We start from the raw sequence: 21,243 nt of genomic DNA on the forward strand, positions 1-21,243 counted from the left end.
AGAGGTCGTGTGGAGCAGGAGCTCCGGACATCCAGCACGTGGGATATAAACCCAGTGTCAAAGGCGGTTTATTAAAAAAATACGCCATAGCTTAGCTTTCAGTTAATGCTAAAGAGACTTTGTGAACGAAGAAGCAGACGAGCTACTACCGAAGAACGCGGTAGATATTGCACATGTTGCGTTTTAGCTAAAGTATAGGCGTCATGACAGGGGGTCGCCGCAGCCCACAGCTTAGCTTCAGTTAGGCCTATAGGCACAGTTTCGTCCGCGTGTCGCTTCACCTCTCCAGCCGAGCAGTGGACTACTCAACGGACATCGCGGCACGGCAACCACCTCCAGCCGTCGCCTGCCTAACGTCAACCCAGCCCGCCCCTGCCTGCCACAGGTGACAAACACGGGACCGGTCGCCGGCCATCTCGCAACGCGGACATTCGTTGCGGGAGCAGGCCAGCCTGGGTTAAGTACACACAAGCCAGTTACAGTGAGCACTCCGAGTGCTGGAGCCTGGGGTAAACATTCTCTTCGTGTGGTGTGAGCCTTTTTAGAGGCGAAGAGGATCAGTACTTTGAACTGGCCCGTGTACCATTGTTTAGGGGCGCCCCGACGTTTGTTATTTTGGGGGACTGCCGGCTTAGATAGGACTTTTGTTTTCAATGTGGGCCCACTGTCTATTGGTTAAATGTGTTGTGTGACAGCCCAGCATTTCAACCCTTAAAGGAACGGGGTCCATTACTGTGTATTGACCGGTGTGGAAAGGGATTTAATCATTGTGTTGGGTAACAGGGGAGCTAACAACAGCAGCTAAAGAGGCTAACAGGGGAGCTAACAGCAGCAGCTAAAGAGGCTAACAGGGGAGCTAACAGGGGAGCTAACAGGGTAGCTAAAGAGGCTAACAGGGGAGCTAACAGCAGCAGCTAAAGAGGCTAACAGGGGAGCTAACAGCAGCAGCTAAAGAGGCTAACAGGGGAGCTAACAGGGGAGCTAACAGGGGAGCTAACAGCAGCTAAAGAGGCTAACAGGGGGGCTAACAGCAGCAGCTAAAGAGGCTAACAGGGGAGCTAACAGGGGAGCTAAAGAGGCTAACAGGGGAGCGGGAAGCGCTTTGTTCATTGGGTTGCGTAAGCAGGAAGAGCTTTAATCATTGTGCCTTGTGTTAACAATATAATTTCTTCAGTAAAGAACACTGAATGGGAGCACTGTGTGTCTGTTACTGTGTCTGTTGTATTAACCCCTTTCTGCCCGGGTAATGCATTTTATTGTTTAACGCTTTCCCCACCTCCTACCTAAGCATCATTGGGACAGGTCTCTGCTCATCAGCAAGGAAAGGTACTCCTTTGGGGAGGAAGTATATCATCTATCACTACTGCCACCGGGTGTGGGAGGGTGCGGGAAGTATTAGGAGAAGAGTGTGGGTGTGTGGGGAATTACTGCGAGTCGCCCTGGAGGGCAAGAAGGACCAGCGCACCACCCCTAGTTAGTAAATCCTAGGCCCCATCCACTCCCTCTGCTAAAGCTCCACTCTAATACTCCTGCACTACAGTCGGGGATTCAGCCGGACTCAGATCTGCTGCGTTCCCACTACCTGGTGACAGCGTACATCTACTCTCATAAAGCAGGGATAATCCACCCTGCTACATACTGTATGCAGTCCTCAAAAACGAAAAATAAAATGGCCAATTTTGGGGGCGCCTGTTAATACAAATATTGTTGTATTAATTATTTAATTCCACGGATGTCTGTAGTATCTGCAATCCCCAATGACTTGTCCTGGAGAAAGCTGTTGGAAACACGGGCACACACCGGTCTGTCCAACTTAGCCTACAACTGCCTTTTCGAGATTGTAAATGCTACATAAATCCTACAAAGAATTTACAATATGAAGCCGTTTGAGAATGCCGAATAAGTACGTAAATCGAGTTACGAAGGAATTCCATGGTACATTTTACGTATATCCGTTCGAGAATGAGGACCAATGTTACTAACTCAGTTAGTGAATCAGTTAGTGAATCAGTGAGTCAATAAGTGAGTCAGTAAATTAGTCAATCAGTCAGTAAGTGAGTCAATCAGTAAGTAAGTCAATTAGTGAGTGAGTGAGTGAGTGAGTGAGTGAGTGAGTGAGTGAGTGAGTGAGTGAGTGAGTGAGTGAGTGAGTGAGTGAGTGAGTGAGTGAGTGAGTGAGTGAGTGAGTGAGTGAGTGAGTGAGTGAGACATTAGAAGAACATTCAGAAATAGATAGATAGAGATCTTAAAGCCAACCTACCACATTAACCCACCACATTAAAACTATGTGAGTGGAATGAAGCTTAGATTATTTGCCGATAGTTACTACTGAAGCTTTGAAGTCAAAAATATGGTAATGGGGACATAGAGACAGACCTAGTGACAGACCGAGAGACAGGCCTATTGACAGACCTGGTGCCAGCCCTAGAGACAGACCTAGTGACATCCCTATAGTGACAGGCCTAGAGACAGACCTAGTGCCAGCCCTAGAGACAGACCTAGTGCCAGCCCTAGAGACAGACCTAGTGACATCCCTAGTGACAGGCCTAGAGACAGACCTAGTGCCAGCCCTAGAGACAGACCTAGTGACATCCTTAGTGACAGGCCTAGAGACAGACCTAGTGCCAGCCCTAGAGACAGACCTAGTGACATCCCTAGTGACAGGCCTAGAGACAGACCTAGTGCCAGCCCTAGAGACAGACCTAGTGACATCCTTAGTGACAGGCCTAGTGCCAGCCCTAGAGACAGACCTATTGACAGACCTAGTGACATCCTTAGTGACATGCCTAGAGACAGGCCTATAGTGACAGACCTAGTGCCAGCCCTAAAGACAGACCTAGTGACATCCCTAGTGACAGGCCTAGTGCCAGCCCTAGAGACAGACCTATTGACAGACCTAGTGACTGCCCTAGAGACAGACCTAGTGACAGCCCTAGTGACAGAGCTAGAGACAGACCTAGTGACTGCCCGAGTGACTGACCAAGAGACAGACCTAGTGACAGACCTAGAGACAGACCTAGTGACAAACCTAGAGACAGACCTGGTGACAGCCCTAGATACAGAGCTAGAGACAGACCTAGTGCCAGCCCTGGAGACAGACCTGGTGACAGACCTAGTGACAGACCTAGTGACAGACCTAGAGACAGAGCTAGAGACAGACCTAGTGACTGCCCAAGAGACAGACCTAGTGACAGACCTAGAGACAGACCTGGTGACAGACCTACAATAGTGACAGACCTACAATAGTGACAGCCCTACAATAGTGACAGCCCTATTGACAGACCTAGTGACAGACCTAGTGACAGACCTACAATAGTGACAGCCCTAGTGACAGACCTAGTGACAGCCCCAGTGACAGACGTGGTACATGTGTGTACAAATAATTAGACTCAAAGTCTCTCATCAGTGAGTCAATAAGTGAGTCAGTAAATTAGTCAATCAGTCAGTAAGTGAGTCAATCAGTAAGTAAGTCAATTAGTTAGTGAGTGAGTGAGTGAGTGAGTGAGTGAGTGAGTGAGTGAGTGAGTGAGTGAGTGAGTGAGTGAGTGAGTGAGTGAGTGAGTGAGTGAGTGAGTGAGTGAGTGAGTGAGTGAGTGAGTGAGTGAGTGAGTGAGTGAGTGAGTGAGTGAGACATTAGAAGAACATTCAGAAATAGATAGATAGAGATCTTAAAGCCAACCTACCACATTAACCCACCACATTAAAACTATGTGAGTGGAATGAAGCTTAGATTATTTGCCGATAGTTACTACTGAAGCTTTGAAGTCAAAAATATGGTAATGGGGACATAGAGACAGACCTAGTGACAGACCGAGAGACAGGCCTATTGACAGACCTGGTGCCAGCCCTAGAGACAGACCTAGTGCCAGCCCTAGAGACAGACCTAGTGACATCCCTAGTGACAGGCCTAGAGACAGACCTAGTGCCAGCCCTAGAGACAGACCTAGTGACACCCTTAGTGACAGGCCTAGAGACAGACCTAGTGCCAGCCCTAGAGACAGACCTAATGACATCCCTAGTGACAGGTGTAGGATAATAATAGTATTCAAATAGGAATATGTCAAATGACTTGCTCACTCAGAGGGTCCAGATAATAAGGTTTATTACCCAGATCAAATCAAATCATTACAACAATAGAGAATATGGCTGGAGATCTTACCTAAACAGACCAGCTCCGTCAGTCAGGTAAAAAGATCTTGCTCCCCAGTCGGGGGAGCAGTTAAGTACCAGGTGAACAATGGGGGGGGGGGGTGGGGGAAGGGGAGGGGAGGAAGGGGGCGTAGTTCATACATCAATATATTCCACAGTTGGGTCCTTTTCTCTTTTATAATGTGGCTGGGACAAGTATTCTCAGATGTATGACTGGAATAGGTAAGGTCAGCATAACATGAGATAATAAATGAGATAAAATAGTAAAATTATAAACTTGTTGTGACCCATTTTGGTCATAGGGTCAATGAATGAAAAGAAATATAAAATAGTAAACACATGAGATACACAATTTAAAGGAATGATAAAATGAATTAATAAATGAGATAATTTGGTGAAATATAAAATAAACAATTAAAAGAATGAAAGTAAATATAAAATGAATTAATAAATTAGATAGAATATGGTGAAATATAAAATAAACAAAGTAAATATAAAATGAATGTAATATAAAATACACAATTAAAGAAATGAAAGTAAATATAAAATGAATTAGAATATGGTGAAATATAAAATAAACAAAGTAAATATAAAATGAATGTAATATAAAATACACAATTAAAGAAATGAAAGTAAATATAAAATGAGTTATTATTTAAATGTCAGTATTTATACAGTGTGGGTTAAGATCTATGTGTATTTTTAGGGTTGTGAATATCGTCCCTTTTACTTTTTACTTGATGGCAACACCTTTTACTTTAGTATATACACTGTCATCTGGCTATGACCATCAGGTCAATGGTAAAATATAAAAGCATTTAAAGGTTGGCAAAAAGATATAAACGTGAATGAAAGAAATGAAAAGAAATATAAAATGAATTAAAATAGTAAACAATGAGATAAAATGGTAAAATATACATCATTTAAAGGTTGGATAAAGAAATGAAAAGAAATATAAAATGAATTAGAATAGTAAACAATGAGATAAAACGGTAAAAACATGAATGGAATAGGACTTAATGCAAATCTGACCATCAGCTCAGTGAATGACACAATTTACAGGAATGTTAAAGAGAAATATAAAATGAATTAAAATAGTAAACAATGAGATAAAACGGTAAAAACATGAATGGAATAGGACTTAATGCAAATATGACCATCAGCTCAGTGAATGACACAATTTACAGGAATGTTAAAGAGAAATATAAAATGAATTAAAATAGTAAACAATGAGATAAAATGGTAAAATATACATCATTTAAAGGTTGGATAAAGAAATGAAAAGAAATATAAAATGAATTAGAATAGTAAACAATGAGATAAAACGGTAAAAACATGAATGGAATAGGACTTAATGCAAATCTGACCATCAGCTCAGTGAATGACACAATTTACAGGAATGTTAAAGAGAAATATAAAATGAATTAAAATAGTAAACAATGAGATAAAACGGTAAAAACATGAATGGAATAGGACTTAATGCAAATATGACCATCAGCTCAGTGAATGACACAATTTACAGGAATGTTAAAGAGAAATATAAAATGAATTAAAATAGTAAACATTAGAGGTTCTGCATTGTGGATTCTAGTGCGTATCTGTGGAAGTATGGTGCGAGGGGGTTGGTGGGTTCGTTTTGCGTTTCTTCTCTCATGGTCGTGGCGATCATCATGGTTATCGGGGGGGGGTTGGCTTGTGCAGAGTACTTTTGTGATGTATCCAACTCCGAATTTTATAGTATGCACACACACTACTAGGATAACAAATATTATTACTGCATACATAATGTACCGAACTACCACTGCTCCTATTGTACCAAGTTTCTCGGTCATCCAATCGGACATGGTATACGTTGGGGGGATGTGTGCGGCTCTGGAGATGTTGTGCAGGTGTTCAATGATGCTTGGTATAGTCATGTTGTCGTTTGCAGGTATGTAGACACAGCATTCTTGACCGATTAGTTTACATGTTCCTCCAGTACTAGATAGCAGGAAGTCCAGTGCTGCTCTGTTCTGCAATGTCATCAATCTGATTGATGTCAGTTCGTTGCTGACGAGTGACAGTCCTTCAGCATCTGTGTTGGCTAAGTCTTCTATCAGTGTGGATAGGTCTGCGATTTGATCTAGGGCTGACATCACACCATAGGAGGGGATTAGTGCTCTGAAAAAGTCGCATGTCTTGCAGGCCCGGTCATGTGTGTGGAAGTGATTTGCGTGGCGTGTCTTTCTAGTCAGTGGGTGTTGTGGTAGGGTCGGTGTCACTCTCATGGCTGGCACTAAATATCCTAATGCACATGTGCCTTTCCATCCGGGTGGAAGGGACGGGTAAGCTTGTGCGCCACATATCCAGTAGGTCCCAGGCGGTGCTGGTGTTGTCGTTCGTTGGGTGGTGGGGGGTTCTTTGGTTGTAGGTTTCAGTGGTGTCTTTACAGGGTAGATGTTGTCCCAGGGTGGTGTTAATCTTTGTTGGCGGATGGGGTAGATATTGTCTCTGGTCCGGGGGGATATCGTTCTTCGTTTGCGGGTCGCCTGGGGCACTTCACAATGTTCCAACACCCCGACATTCTTTCCCCAACCCTTTTGAGATACACATTCTGTAAACTTCACTGGGGTAATAGAAACTGGTATTCCATTTGTATCATGACTTTGTCGAATCTTCATGTTTGATTTTGTGCAGCTTTCAGCTGTCCCTGTGGACTTGTTTAGAGAGGCTTTGTGGCATTCTGTTAGTGGGAGGCCCATTAACGGAAAACCATCTTCGGTAGAATGGGGTATTAAGCCGCATACATAGCAATTTGATTGGTTAGCAAAATGTGCGACTGCTTGGCTTAGCTTTAAATATAGGTTGTTGCGGTGACTGTTAACATATCTTTTGGTGCGTTCAACTGCTTTCCCCTTACCGCCCTTAAACCCATTGGTCCATGATTGAGGTTCGTCCAGTGTCGCCCACACAATGCATCCCGCTATGCCACATGCGATGATTAAGCAGTTCCAGTTGGTGGTAATTTTTCCTATTGTTATTGGTCTCATGGTAGATTCGCCCTTTTGCAGTGGGATGCGTGGATCCAGGATGCTTTTCCGTCGCACTTTACTGCCGTGTCCGTTACTAGCAGCACCTGAAATGGACCAGACCATCTGGGGTTTAGTTTACTTTTTCTTTTGAACACCATTATATATACATAGTCACCTGGGTTCAATCCATGACATGGTGTTGTTGGTGGTTGTGGTTGTGCCTGCCTCACTAAGGGGTGGAGTCTCTTCATCTGGGCACACAAAGCTTTGTAATAGTTAATAGCAATTTCGTCTGCTAGCAATAACTGGACTTGTGATAACGGGGGAAGCATTGTGGTTGGTGTCGACATTGGACGTCCAAATAATATCTCGTGAGGTGACAATCCTGTTCCTCTGTTTGGCATTGATCTCATTTGCATTAATACTAAGGGGAGGGCGTCGGGCCATTTAAGGCCTGTCTCTGTACATGTCTTAGCTAGACGGTTCTTGATGGTTGAGTTTTGTCTTTCTACCGCACCTGCACTTTCAGGGTGGTAGGGTGTGTGCAGGTGTATTTTCATGCCTAATGCGGTAGATAAGTTGTTTATCAGTTGTGCCGTAAAGTGCGTACCTCTGTCTGAATTTATGGAGTGTGGACACCCGAATCTTGGAATTATTTCTCTGACTAATACCTTAGCTACTGCTTGAGCGTCGTTGCGTCTGCATGGGAAGACTTCGACCCATTTAGAGAACATATCTACTAAGACTAGCGCGTACTGGTATCCCATGCTTTTTTCTAATTGGATGAAATCCATTTGGATGTTAACAAATGGTCCCCAAGGTGGTGGGTGGGCGCCACGTCTAGTCTTTATAGCTTTACCTATATTGTGTTGATTGCATACAACACATCTTGAGCAGTATTGGTGAGCTAAACTGGTGATGCCTGGCGCGTGCCACTGTGAAGTGATATTGCCCACCATTGCGAATTTTGACACGTGGCTAAGTCCATGTGCTAATCTTACTAACAGGGGAAGGAGTTGTTTTGGAGCTACAACTCTACCGTCAGCATGTTTCCACATGCCGTCTGGCATTTTGGAACAACCTGCTGACGTCCATACTGGCCACTCAGATGTCACCTCTGCCTGTAATGAAACGACATTATCAAAAGTGGGAGTATTATCATTGGTGATTGTGATAGCCATTTGTTTTACCAACAGGGAAGGGACGGTCGCTGCCCTTTTGGCACAGTGATCCGCTCTGGCGTTTCCCTTTGCAACCAGAGAAGGAGAAGAAGAATGTGCAACACATTTTACAACAGCCAATAGCTTAGGAAGTAAACACGCCTCTAGTAGGTTAGTGACTAATACAGCATGTTTGATGGGAATGCCTGATGTCTTAATGAACCCTCTGTGTTTCCATATTAATCCCACATTGTGCACTACATTGAACGCATAACTTGAGTCGGTGAAAATTGTAGCAGACTTACCCCTGGCCAACACGCACGCTCTCGTCAAAGCGAAGATCTCCGCTGCCTGTGCTGAACAATTATTAGGTAGTTTTGCACTTTCAATCATCACATGGTCATCAACAACAGCGTATCCAGCATTCAAATCACATCCATTAGTGTGTCTTGACGCGCTACCGTCAACATAATATACTAGATCACTGTTAACTAGTGGTGTTTGTTGTAAGTCGGCTCTGGGTGAGGTGACAGCTGAGATTGTATCAATACAGTTATGTGACATTTCGTTATCCTCATATAGGGGAACAAAATTTGCTGGGTTTATTGGCGGTGCACGTTTTATGGTCAAGCTTGGGTTTGCCAATAGGATCGCTGTGTATGTAGTGTGTCTGGATGCTGATAAGTGTTGTGTAGCTGCGTTTTGTAAAATAATACACACAGAATGTGGGACGTAGACTGTTACTGGATGTTCTAGAGTAATGTTGGCGCTTCTCGATACGCAGAACGCGGCTGCAGCAACTGACCGTAGACACGGAGCATACCCCAAGGCTACACTATCAAGTCTTTGTGAATAGTAGGCTATTGGTCTCATATTGTCGCAATGTCTCTGGGCTAGGATCCCTGTCGCATAGCCTTCTCTTTCTGCGGCAAAAAGTGAGAATTCCATACTGTAGTCTGGCATGCCAAGGCCGGGCGCTGTGGTTAAAGCTTCTTTCATTGCTTGGAACGCAAGTTGTAGTGTCGGAGTCCATGCGATCTGTTTGGGTTGGTCAGATAACGTTAGTGCACGAAGAGGCTGGTCTATCGCGGCGTAGTTGAACACGTGTTGGCGACAAAAATTAGCTGCTCCCAAAAATGATAGCATTTCTGTCTTTGATTTTGGATTGGGGCAGTTTTGCAGAGCTTGTATTCGGGTGTGGGATATTACCCGTTTCGAACCGTCGAGTGTGTGTCCCAGGTATTTTACTCTGGTTTTGCAAAACTGTAGTTTTGGCAATGACGCTTTGTGTCCTTTGTTTGCAAGGGCAGTCAATAGTATGACAGAGTCTGTGTGGCATGCTGCTTCACTTGGGGATGACAACAATAGGTCATCTATGAACATTAACAGTGTACTTCCGCCGGGGAACTGTATATCTTATAGGTCGTGGTGCAAAGCTTGACTATACAATGTTCCTGATTCTGTGTATCCTTGTGGTGCTCTTGTCCACGTCATTTGTTTACCATTAAATTCGAAAGCGAAAAGATATTGTGAGTCGGCATGGATTGGGAAACTAAAATATGCACTGGATAAATCCACGACTGTGTAATGTGTTGTTGTTGCGGGAATTAATGCCATTACTGTAGATGAATCAGAAACTAATGGGGTGATGGGGATCACACATTGATTTATGGCTCTCAAGTCTTGTATAAATCGCCAATCACGTTTGTTAGCCTTTATAATGGGACAAATTGGTGTGTTGCAAGGACTTTCGCAGTGTTTTAAAATGCCTTGTGATAGCAGTGATTCTATTACTGGTGTTATTCCATCGATGGCTTCCTGTTTCAGCGGATACTGCTTTAGTTTGGGAGGGGTACAATCTGGTTTCAGTGTGACTCTGTGGGGGACTGCAGATGTCATTAGCCCGACCTCAGTGGAGTGCGACGCCCACAGTTTATGAGGTACCTTAGACAATGAAGTTTCAGGAAGGAAAACAGCGTGTGGGGGCTCTGGTATGCATATCAATGGCCCTTCAATCATGAATGGGGGTATGGCTATTATGTATCCATCTTTCAATCTAGTTAAATTCCACCCATTTTTCATCTTAACAGTGTGGGAGGTAGCCGTTCTTTTGTCTGTCTGTAGTCTTATCATCATGGGGGACAAGTCCTGTTCTCCTTCCGCCGTGTCGAATGCGATTGATATGTGTGGGGTATAATCAGAGTCATGAATTGCCACTCTTTGAACTTCTGATAAGATTACTGTGGCTGCAATGCCTTCATGGGAGATATTTCTGAGAATGCTGGAAACAGTGTGGTCTTACCAATGGATGATTTTACCTTTTCTATATATACTTTTGGTACGTCTGTATCCCATTTGGACGCTGTTACGTGGTGTTCGGCCAGGAACTTCATCTGTAAACACCTCGCGTTCACTCCTGTGTCGGCTTCTGTTATTTCTTTCAATGCTGTGGAAACAAACTCATTGATAGGATCATTATTTAATTTCCATCTGTATTCTATCACATTTCCCACTCGTTGTGACATCATCTGTTGCATTTCAATTCTTTCTCCCTTCTCTGGTAGCTGTAAAAAGACTCCATCTTGTGAGCAGTAAATGTTAGCGTTCATTTTACAAAGCAAATCTCGTCCACAAAGGTTAACTGCTGCTTTAGATGTTAATAACAAAGAGTGTTCAGTTGAAAAAGAATCACTAGTTGATTCTATTTTAACTGGTATAGACAAAGGGATTGTCTGTGGGATGCCGCTTATCCCGACTGTTAATACAGACTGTCCAGACGATGGTAATGACATTGTACTCTCATCGATTGATGATTGTGTGGCTCCGGTGTCTATCATGAAAGTAACTTCTTTGTTATTTATCATTAAGTTAATTTTGGGTTCCTCTTCGGGATTTGCTGTTAATATTTGCATAACATTCTCCAGACAGATCTTTTTTTCCTGTTGGCACCTCTATGCGACATTCGTCGCCTCGTCTCCTTTGAACGGATCCACCATAGTGTAATCTGCATATGGTGGGGCGCTAGGATGGGGTTTGTGGGGCCTGCGTGAGTCTCTTTGCATATATTCCCCTTTGTTACCATTGTTTCTATTCTCCTTTGGACAATAGAACGCCACATGGCCCTTTTGTTGGCAAATATGACATGTTACATGGGGACACTCCTGTATTCGGTGTCCTGGTTGATTGCAGTGGTAACATGTTTGTACCCCGTTCCTCTGTGGAGGCCCGTTTCGCGTGTTCCCACCCCCACCCCTTTGGTTGTTTCCCTGGGGGTAATAATTTCTAGCTGGATAGCAGTGTATTGCTTCCTCTTCTACCACCTCTGGTCGAGATACAAAGACTCCGATGTCTTTGATGACACGTTTCTTGTCGTGATGCTGTCGTTCTATATTGATGGCTGCGTTCTTAACGTTTGTAATAGGAGAGCTCTCCCAATCTAACTGGACGGCTTTCAAATGTTTTCCAACGTGTGGTAGCAGGCCGTTAACGAAATAGGATACCTGGATTGCGAGTCCCTCGTCTGCCGTTAATCCGCTGTTCGCGGCCCAAGCCGCTTTGAATTTACTGTAAAATGCATTGACTGTTTCAGACTCGTTTTGAACGCAAGCTGTGATATTTGACATGCATGCATTTCGCCTTGCCAAACCTTGTACCGCGGCTGTTATCGCAGTAATACACTGTTCTCTAGTGTTGTTTTCACTCCAGGCATCACTGCTTGGAATAGCCATTTGCGTTGAGACGCTGTGATATTTATTTCCTAGACATCCCAACATTAGCTGTTTCATGTCTGTAGGGGTCGGGCTATAGCAATGGCATATTAAATCCAATTGTTCGATAAAACCCATTGGGTCTCTGTCGGGTTTGGGAAATTGTTCAACGAGTCCTTTTAATTCTGTCGGTGACCATGGTCGGTAAACTGTAGCGTTTACATTTTCGCCTAGTGGGACAATCCTCATAGGATATGTGCTGGTCGGTTTCTCGGATCTAGTGACCATTTGTAATGGTTCCGGAGTCGTTTTAACCTTTTCTATTTTATTCGCTGGTGGTGACGGCGGTTGCACTGTTGGTGAACTGTCCTGTGTTCTAGCAGGTCTATTGTTCCTTGATGGTCCTGCTTCTACATTTTCTCTTTCGTCTGGGTTCCTATCTAAAACCACATGTGCGTCTCTGTTAAACGTCACTCTTGTGGATATGTCATCGTCTGAATCGTCTTCTACCACGCTTGCGGTCAGGCTTGGATATAGGCCTTTAACATTTTTGATATTGGGCCTTGTGTTACTTTCTCTGTCTTTTCCGTTGTCAAGCGTTTTAGTTTGAGACTGCGTTATAATACTTTTTTCCGCCTCTTCTTTTAAACGTGTCATATTTCTCAAATCAATTTCACATTGCCACAAAACCAATGCATGTTCGATACGACTTTGTTTTCTCACGGTAAACGATCTGGCACGTTCACGGAAACTTTCGCGTACGCCTCTAAGTTTCCCGTTATGAAAACACCCTAGGACTGGCCAGTTGTTTTTTGTCCATTTTGACCACAATCCCAAATATTTTACAGCTATAGGTCCATATTTTGTTAGCATGAAGTCGCACGGAGAGTTGCCGGTAACGTCATTTTTGCTTAGTGAACGCCCCATGATACCAGCTATATGCTCCGCGTTGCCCTCGATGTAACGTCCCTGATATGATCACCCGTGTTGTCAAACCGGTATGACTGGTAAACAGTGAGGAGGAGAGAGAGAGAGAGAGATAGACAGACAAATAACTAGAACAAATGCCCTGTTTTTAGTTATAACTAAATAACTGTATATAAGGTGGAGACCAGACACTCAATCTTATATATTTGGTATCTTAATTATAACTTATTTTGTATACTTGGTATCTTAATTATAACTTATTAACTGTAGCAATCTATATTGTTCTAGAGAACCAATTTGGGTATTCATGCAAGTCAAAGTTAATTTGTCAGGGCTGATTCTAAGATATATGTATTTCAGTTGTATACTGCTATACCTAATTTAGATGTTGAATCATTATACATATTATTCCAATTACTTTATGTATCGTTATCACTATGTAATTTATAGTGCCGTTATCATTACCTATCGTGAAACCGGAAGTGGAACCAAAACTACAATTCCCAACCGGAAATCACTACCGGAAATCACTTTCCTGGCTTCCTTGTATAACGTTAAAGGATAACTCCACTATTTTGGGAAATTAGCTTATTTAACATCTTCCCTGGAGTTAGACAAGAAGATGCATACCTTTTTTGTCTCTGTGCGTGCATTTTAGCTTTGGGAATAGATGCTCCGTTAGCATAGCTTAGCTTCATCACTGGAAGTGAGGCAGGACAGTAGCCTTACAGTGCCTTACAGTGTATTGCAAGGTCTGACATTGACCAAACTTGATATGCATGATCTTGGTGGGCTCTAGGTCAACTCCTGAAAAGGGGGTCAATGTCAGACCTTGCAATCAAAAGTTAGGGGCGCACTGAAATTATGGCAAGGGTTATTAGCCCCCTAACTTTTGATTGCAAAGTCTGACATTGACCCCCTTTTCAGGAGTTGACCTAGAACCCACCAAGGTCATGCATATCAAGTTTGGTCAATGTCAGACCTTGCAATACACTGTAAGGCACTGTAAGGCTACTGTCCTGCCTCACTTCCAGTGATGAAGCTAAGCTATGCTAACGGAGCATCTATTCCCAAAGCTAAAATGCACGCACAGAGACAAAAAAGGTATGCATCTTCTTGTCTAACTCCAGGGAAGATGTTAAATAAGCTAATTTCCCAAAATAGTGGAGTTATCCTTTAACTCGTCTCTCAATGCTTTGCGATATCAGCCGGTTCGTTCTTAACTCAATAAAACACCTCGGCGGGTTATAATACTGTGCACATACAAACAAGACTCAAACAGACAAACAAACGAAAATACATAAAAGTTAACGTGTGTATATACCTGGTCTGTATTGGATCGCTTGTTCGTTTAGTCGGCCAGCACTCTGCTGCGACAAGGCATTTATACCCTTGATCTATCTATACATCGTCTTTTAAAACATAACGACTGTAACTGAGGGGTACAATTCCCTGACTGTATTGATAAGTATGGTATCATTAAACCACTACCGCTTGATGTACTTTAACTTCTGGCCATCCAGTACACGATATCTAAGTATGATGAACACTTTCCCACATATGAAACCAGGTCCACACAAATATAACAGTTGAAGGTTTAATATAGCAAAGGGTATATACAACATTCACTTAATTACATTTATGATTTGAATGCACTTGTAAGGCAAATGAGTATTCGTAGGCAAATCAACACTGAATGTCCAATCTCTGGTTACGCAGGAAGCAAGTATACAACCTGGTTCTTTAGGGAAACTATAGCGATGGTACTTAAGGATTATAGCGGGATACTAAAGGGGTCCTGCTGGTTGTAAGTCAGTAAGGGGGGGGGGGGGTTTGGAGAGCCGTCAGCTGCATCCCATCTGGCCAACGATTCCTGGGGAGAATTCAGGTACATAAAACAGTGCCCGCAGGATCTTGATCCACAGATGAATACACTTGGGCCCTCTTGTAGACGGTAGCTGTAGGTCCACAACGAAGGAGAAGCGAGGCGGCCTCGGTCTGGGTTGAGCGCCGTCTCACCTGGGCTCCTCTCGGGGGTAATTCCAACACTCACTGGCGTTGGCTGTTATCCGCTCCACAAATCAAAGCACCCAAAGCAAATAGATATTCCATGCCGTATAGGCTCAGCAGTCGTCCGGGTAGGTAATCCAATGTGCAGGTCCACTCGTCCTCGCCCAGAACTCCTCGGATGAAAGCACCACGCGTGGTCTGCCCAGCCTGGTTAAGACTCTAGATAACGCGAGGAACGATGGGGGTGCTGCTCACTTTAGAACTTTAACCGAACGATGCACCATACATAATAGACTATTATTACTTAATAGAAATACGTCCCACTCGACGGTACAGTGCCAAACTATGACAATTCAGCTATGAATTTACACGAGGTCTCAATGCCTATTCTGGGGCCAAAATAGGCCATACTGCACCACACGTGGGTCGTGGGTGAGGCTTCACGTCTGTTACTAGGTTGGAGGGTAAAGGACTAATGGACTAAAAGAAAGTTCTACTTTACTTGCGCCCTATTTATATGCACGGTGAACAAATAGTACCATTCGTATTTCGGTAGCCGTATTCCTACGCGGAACCGGGGCTAGTTGGGACATGTTCGTCGGCACTATTGAACTTGACTCAAGGGGCCTGTCTGCTGGCGCCAGGTTCTTGTCCAATGAGAGAATGAACTATTATGGGCTGTAGTAGACTAAAGGGATATTCAGTGTATATGTACAAAGAATATACAAGGGATATCAAACGATATACAAATACTATTAAATATATATCCATAAATAAATATATATATTCGGTTTAATCTGATCCTTCACAACAGCCGCACCCTAATTAGTCCCACCTAATTAGCTAAGCAGAGACAGATTAACCGCACTGTCTACCACTCAAGGTCCGCTGTAAGGGTCAGTCAACTCACAAAGTCATGGGGTCATGGTCGTCATCGATAGTGTCTGGGAGTCTTGGCAGTTCTAGTAGCCTCGCCACGGGTCGTGTGTAAGTCCGCCCTTGGACGAGCACTTCAGCTGCTCGGACCTTGCCAACGGCACCGGTGATCACTTTGCTTACGCGGCCAGCCGGCCACATAGCTCTGGGTAGTGACTGGTCGATAATCATGACGACTGTTCCTTCTGTCAAATTGTCTCTCTCTTTTACCCACTTCTGGCGGGTCTGTAGAGACGGTAGATAGTGGAGTAGGAAGCTATTCCAAAACTTGTCAGCCAGTACTTGACTGTACCTCCACATTCTTCGGCCGTTCGCTTCTTCAGGCCTGTACATTGTCTGGGGTAGCGCGGGGTCCAGCCGCCCCATCAAGAGTGTGTTGGGGGTGACTGGGTCGACATCTGCTACATCACTTGAGACGTAACCGAGGGGCTTGGAGTTCAATACTCCCTCGATCTCCGTGAGGACTGTCATTAGGACTTCTTCCGCCACAGTCTGGGCCCCAAGCACGGCGTACAGGGCTGTCTTTATAGAACGTACTTCTCGTTCCCAGGTTCCACCGAAGTGGGGTGCGTTCGGGGGATTAAACTGGAAGTCAATCTGGGATGGAGCGAGGTGGGTCTTAAGTTCTGGGCCCATAGCTTGGAAGCTCTCTCTCAGCTCTCTTTCTCCGCCTTTGAAGTTTGTCCCGTGATCAGACAACAATGTAGACGGTTTTCCTTTCCGCGATGTGAATCTTCGGAAGGCCATAAGGAATGAGTCTGTGCTCATGGTTGGAAGGAGTTCGATATGTATCGCTCAGGTGGTCATGCATTTGAATACAATACCCCACCGCTTCTCGGTTCCTCTTCCTTTCTTTATATACAACGGGCCAAAACAGTCCATGCCTGTGGCGTGAAAGGGCTTGTCGCCGAGTCGGAGGCGACAGGGAGGTAGGTCAGCCATCCGGGGTATGCTGGGCTGCGCGCGCCACTTTCGGCAGTCTAGACAGGTTCGCTGGAAGCGTCGCACTGCTTCTCTCCCTTGAAGTATCCAATAGCGACGTCTGATCTCTGCGAAGACTCTCTCTGCTCCTGCGTGGTGCACATCCTTGTCGTATTTCTTTATGATCAGCTCTGTGACCTTGTGTCGGCTGTTCAAGACTATCGGGTACTTAACGTCATCCGGTAGGTCGGGGGCTCTCCGCAGACGACCACCCACTCTGATGAGATTATGGGCGTCACTCTCGGGTGCCAGGTGGAGCAGTCTGCTGTCTGATGGGACGGGCTTTCCTCCCTGTAGACAGTCTAGCTCATCGGGGAACGAGTCTCTCTGGGCTCGTTGTAGTAGAAGAAGTTCTGCTTCTTCGTAGTCAGCTGCTGAAATGTCAGTGGTGGGCTGAATCTCTGGGTGGTGCCACAGGAATGTCTTTATCTGCGCACTCTCTAGGGTGAGGCAATCATCTATGTTGGGGGCTGTGGAGGCGACTGTGCTCAATCCACAGAACATAGGTTTCTTGTTTTCAGCCTCCTCTTTACTCGCTTCCCGTGGGGTGGGCGTAGGCCACTCTTCTTCCGGGAGCTTGAGGAACTCTGGTCCGTCACTGTAGATGTTGTGACGGGTGAGGTCATCTAGGGACATTCCCCGGGTGATGACGTCAGCTGGGTTGTGTTTGGTGTCCACATACCGCCAGCTCGCTGCTTCTGTTAACTCTTGAATCTCTGTGACTCTGACTCCCACGAAGACCTTGTATCTGCATGAATCAGACTTGATCCATGTGAGTACTGTCGTAGAGTCTGACCACAAGATTGTTCTTTGCACCGGGATGGTGAGTTCACGTTGGATTAACGTGGCTAGATGCGCTCCTGCTAGGGCTGCGCAGAGCTCTAGACGCGGGATAGATTGTTGCTTTCGTGGGGCTACTCTTGAGTGAGCCAGGACGAAAGCGGTGTGTATCTCTCCTCCCTTCTCTTGGGCACGCAAGTAGGCCACAGATCCATAGGCTACTTCGGAGGCGTCGCTGAAGACGTGTAGATCCATCTTGCATGTCTCTGGCCTCACTGTGGGTGGGAAGTAGCTGCGGCGTATGTTGACGCCTGGGAGTGAGCGGAGTTCCGTCTCCCACTCTCTCCATGTGGAGGCAAGGTGTGCGGGTATTGGGTCGTCCCAGCCCTGGTCCTTGTCCCATAGTGCTCGTACAATCATCTTTGCCCTGGTGGTGTAAGGTAGAATACATCCCAACGGGTCATATTGTCTGGCGAGTGTTCTGTACACACTCCGTCTGGTGGTCGGTATCGCCGTCGACCTTCCCTGCTCCGTGGTCAGGGGTTTGTGTCTATAGTGGAGCGAGTCTGTTTTGAAGCGCCAGACTAGTCCTAGTGTCATTTCTTGGGCTTCTCCTGGGATGGTCGCCATCCAGGTCTCGCTACTGGCTGCCTTGTCCGCGGGGGAGAGGCTGCGCAATACTTGCGGGTCGCTGCTGGCCCACTGCCTGAGATCAAAGCCGCCTTTGATCAGGGAGGCGCGTAGCTTGAGTAGGAGAGCCTCGGCTTCTTCTTGGGTCGAAACGCTTTGTAAACAGTTGTCCACGTAGAAACTGTTCTTCACACTGTGTCGGACCTCTTCATCTGCTGCTGGGTCCTCTGCGACGTGTTTCTGCAGTGCAAATGTAGCACAGCACGGGCTGCATGTGGTTCCGAAGGGGAGGACTTCCCATTGGTAGATAGCTGGGTGCTCATCTCCGATCCTCTCTCTCCATAGGAACCGCAGTAGGGGCTTATCCTCCTCCACTAGTCTCACCTGCAGGAACATCCCTTTGATATCCCCGCTGATAGCCACCTTGTCCTGGCGGAAGCGTAGTAGCACGCCTAGTAGAGAGGGGCAGAGTGTGAGCCGGGCAAGAGCTCTTTATTCAGATTCTGGGATCCGATCTGGTAGCTGCAGTTAAACACAATGCGATCCTTGCCGTTGTGGTGGACCTTGTGGTGCGGCACGTACCATGATTCGGTCGTCTGATCGGCCTCTTTAATGTCAATCTTCATTACGTGTCTCGCTGTGATTAGCTTCTCAATCTCAGCGCGGTACACACTCTCTTGAGCGGGGTCTTTGGCTAGGCGCCGCTCTGTGTTCAATAGATACCGCTCCGTAGCTTCTTTCGTGGCGTGAAAGGTGGGCATTCCCTCTCGCCTCAGGAGTGGAGTTGCGTATCTCATCACTCCGCCGACTGTGACTCTCTTTGTCCCTTGCTCGAGGAGGTTTATGGCGTAAATGTCTTCTTTAGAACGAATGTCTTTCTTTTCGTTCTTAAAGGGCATTGTCTCTAGTGTCCATAGCCTCTCGACATGCTGCAGGAGAGTGGTGTCTTCTTCTGTCACTCTGGAGTGGAGGCAGCTAGTGGCTGCTGTTCGGTTGAGAGATTTAGCGAGGGGGCCTTGTAGTGTCCATCCTAGGCGGGTCTCGACTACTGCAGGACAGCCTCTGGGTCCTGTATGGACCCGGTCTATCGGGACTATGAGGTCTGCATGGTCGGAGCCTATCAGCAGGGTCGGGGTGGCGCCGTCTATGAGCGGGATAGGTAGTTGACGCAGGTGCACATATTTATCCATCAGTTTGGCGATGGGGTAGGTGTACTGTGATAGTCCTATTTCTTGGCTGGTGAAAGCATTTGTAATCCTATACCGTCTCTCTGGCTGCCCGCTTGCTGCGATAGTGAAGGAGACATTCTCGCCTTTTATCGTCTTTAAATCTCTTCTTATTGTCCGAATCGTCATCTGGTTCTCGCTCCCCCGCAGTCCCAGCTGGGCCGCAGCGGATGCGAGGAGAAGGGTCTTCTCTGAACCGTCATCAAGGACGGCGTAAGTGTCCATGACTTTATCTTGGTGGCTCAATGTTACACGGACTACCTTTAAGAGCACCTGGGCGCCGCTGCTGCTGGCGGGGTCAATGTACATGACACTTGCCTTTGTGCTGCTCGATGGTGCAGGTGCAGGCTTTCTTCTGTTACTGTCGTGTAGGACATCTAGGTGGGCTCCGTCACACCGACTGCACCTCTTCTTTAGGCGGCACTCGGCTGCCATGTGACTGCGCGCACATCGGTAACAGCGCCTGTTGGACTTTATCCATTGACTCACTTCTTCTGCATTCATCTTCTTGAACAGGTCACATTGTGACAGCCAGTGTTCCTTCTCGCAGTACGGGCACACCATCTTCCACTTCTCTTTTCTCGAGGGGGTACTGTGGTTCTTACTGCTCTGTACTGATTCTGATTGGTGCATGACAGTCACTGATCTTCTTCCATCGTTTACTCTCCTAGGTCCCTCTCTGGAGCTTGGTGTGCTCCGCACGAATGTATCCAAGCGTAGGCTGCTGACTTCTCTCTTCAGGAAGTCGGCTAAATCGAGGAGGGATGGTTCGGGACCGTTAGGATCACGGTGGTCTCTTTGCCGCCTAAAGCGCTCTTGTCTGGCGGGCGGCAGCTTCTCTAAAATCCTCTCGACGTTAGAGTTGGCGTATAGCTCGTGCATACCCTTTTCTCGTTGCGCTCCCAGCATCCCTACCAGGGACTGCACTTTTATAGACAGGTCGTCTAGTGAGCGATTGTCTGTTGCTGGGGGTAGGCGGTCAATATGCCTTATCTCTTGGATTACGTAATCCCATATACGTCCATATCTCTGGTCCAGCGCTGCTAGAGCCGCGGTGTATGGGGTCGTAGAGGTGGCATAGGCTAGCGCTATATTGTGCGCTCGGGGTACTTTCAGGTGCTTCAGTAATATTGCATACTTGTCGCGTTCGTCAACGACATCCACCATCATTGTCTCTAAGCACATCCGGAGCTCCGTGTACTGTGCTCGATTCTCATGGGTGAAGTCTGGAAACGTCGGTGTGCCAATGTATGACGCCGTGGATGGCTGGCACATCGGTGAGCGTTGGGAGAGAGGCCTCCTAGGCGAGTCTCCTCTTGCGCCTCTCTGTGGGCTGGTACCGGCAAGGTACCATGGCCCGCTGGTCCAGGTGCTGTTCCTCGGGGCTGGTCGTGCGTCATGCTCACCCGTGAATAGAGTCGGGGGTCTGTAGCGCAGCGCCGCGGGGGTATAGCCTGGGCTGTACTGGACCTCCTGGTCCGGTGGAGTACTGTGCTGTCGTCGGGCTTGGTTCTCCTCCTCTCCCTCTTCTTCTTCTGTCAGGTCCTCTAGATCCTGTAGTCGTTTATTTAGCCTCTCCGCAGTGTATGCTGCTCCTTCCTTGTAGCTGGGTCTCGCTTGGACCGGTCGGGGAAGGGGGTCTGCGGGGGGTATAGGCTCTCTCTGGTGGTCAAGTTCAGGGTCGCTTGGTCGGTTAGGGGATGCTGCCCTTGACTGTTGTATCGAC

The sequence above is a fragment of the Notolepis coatsorum genome (genome assembly GCF_963971535.1).
Source record: "Notolepis coatsorum genome assembly, chromosome: 10".
Lineage (NCBI taxonomy): Eukaryota > Metazoa > Chordata > Actinopteri > Aulopiformes > Paralepididae > Notolepis > Notolepis coatsorum.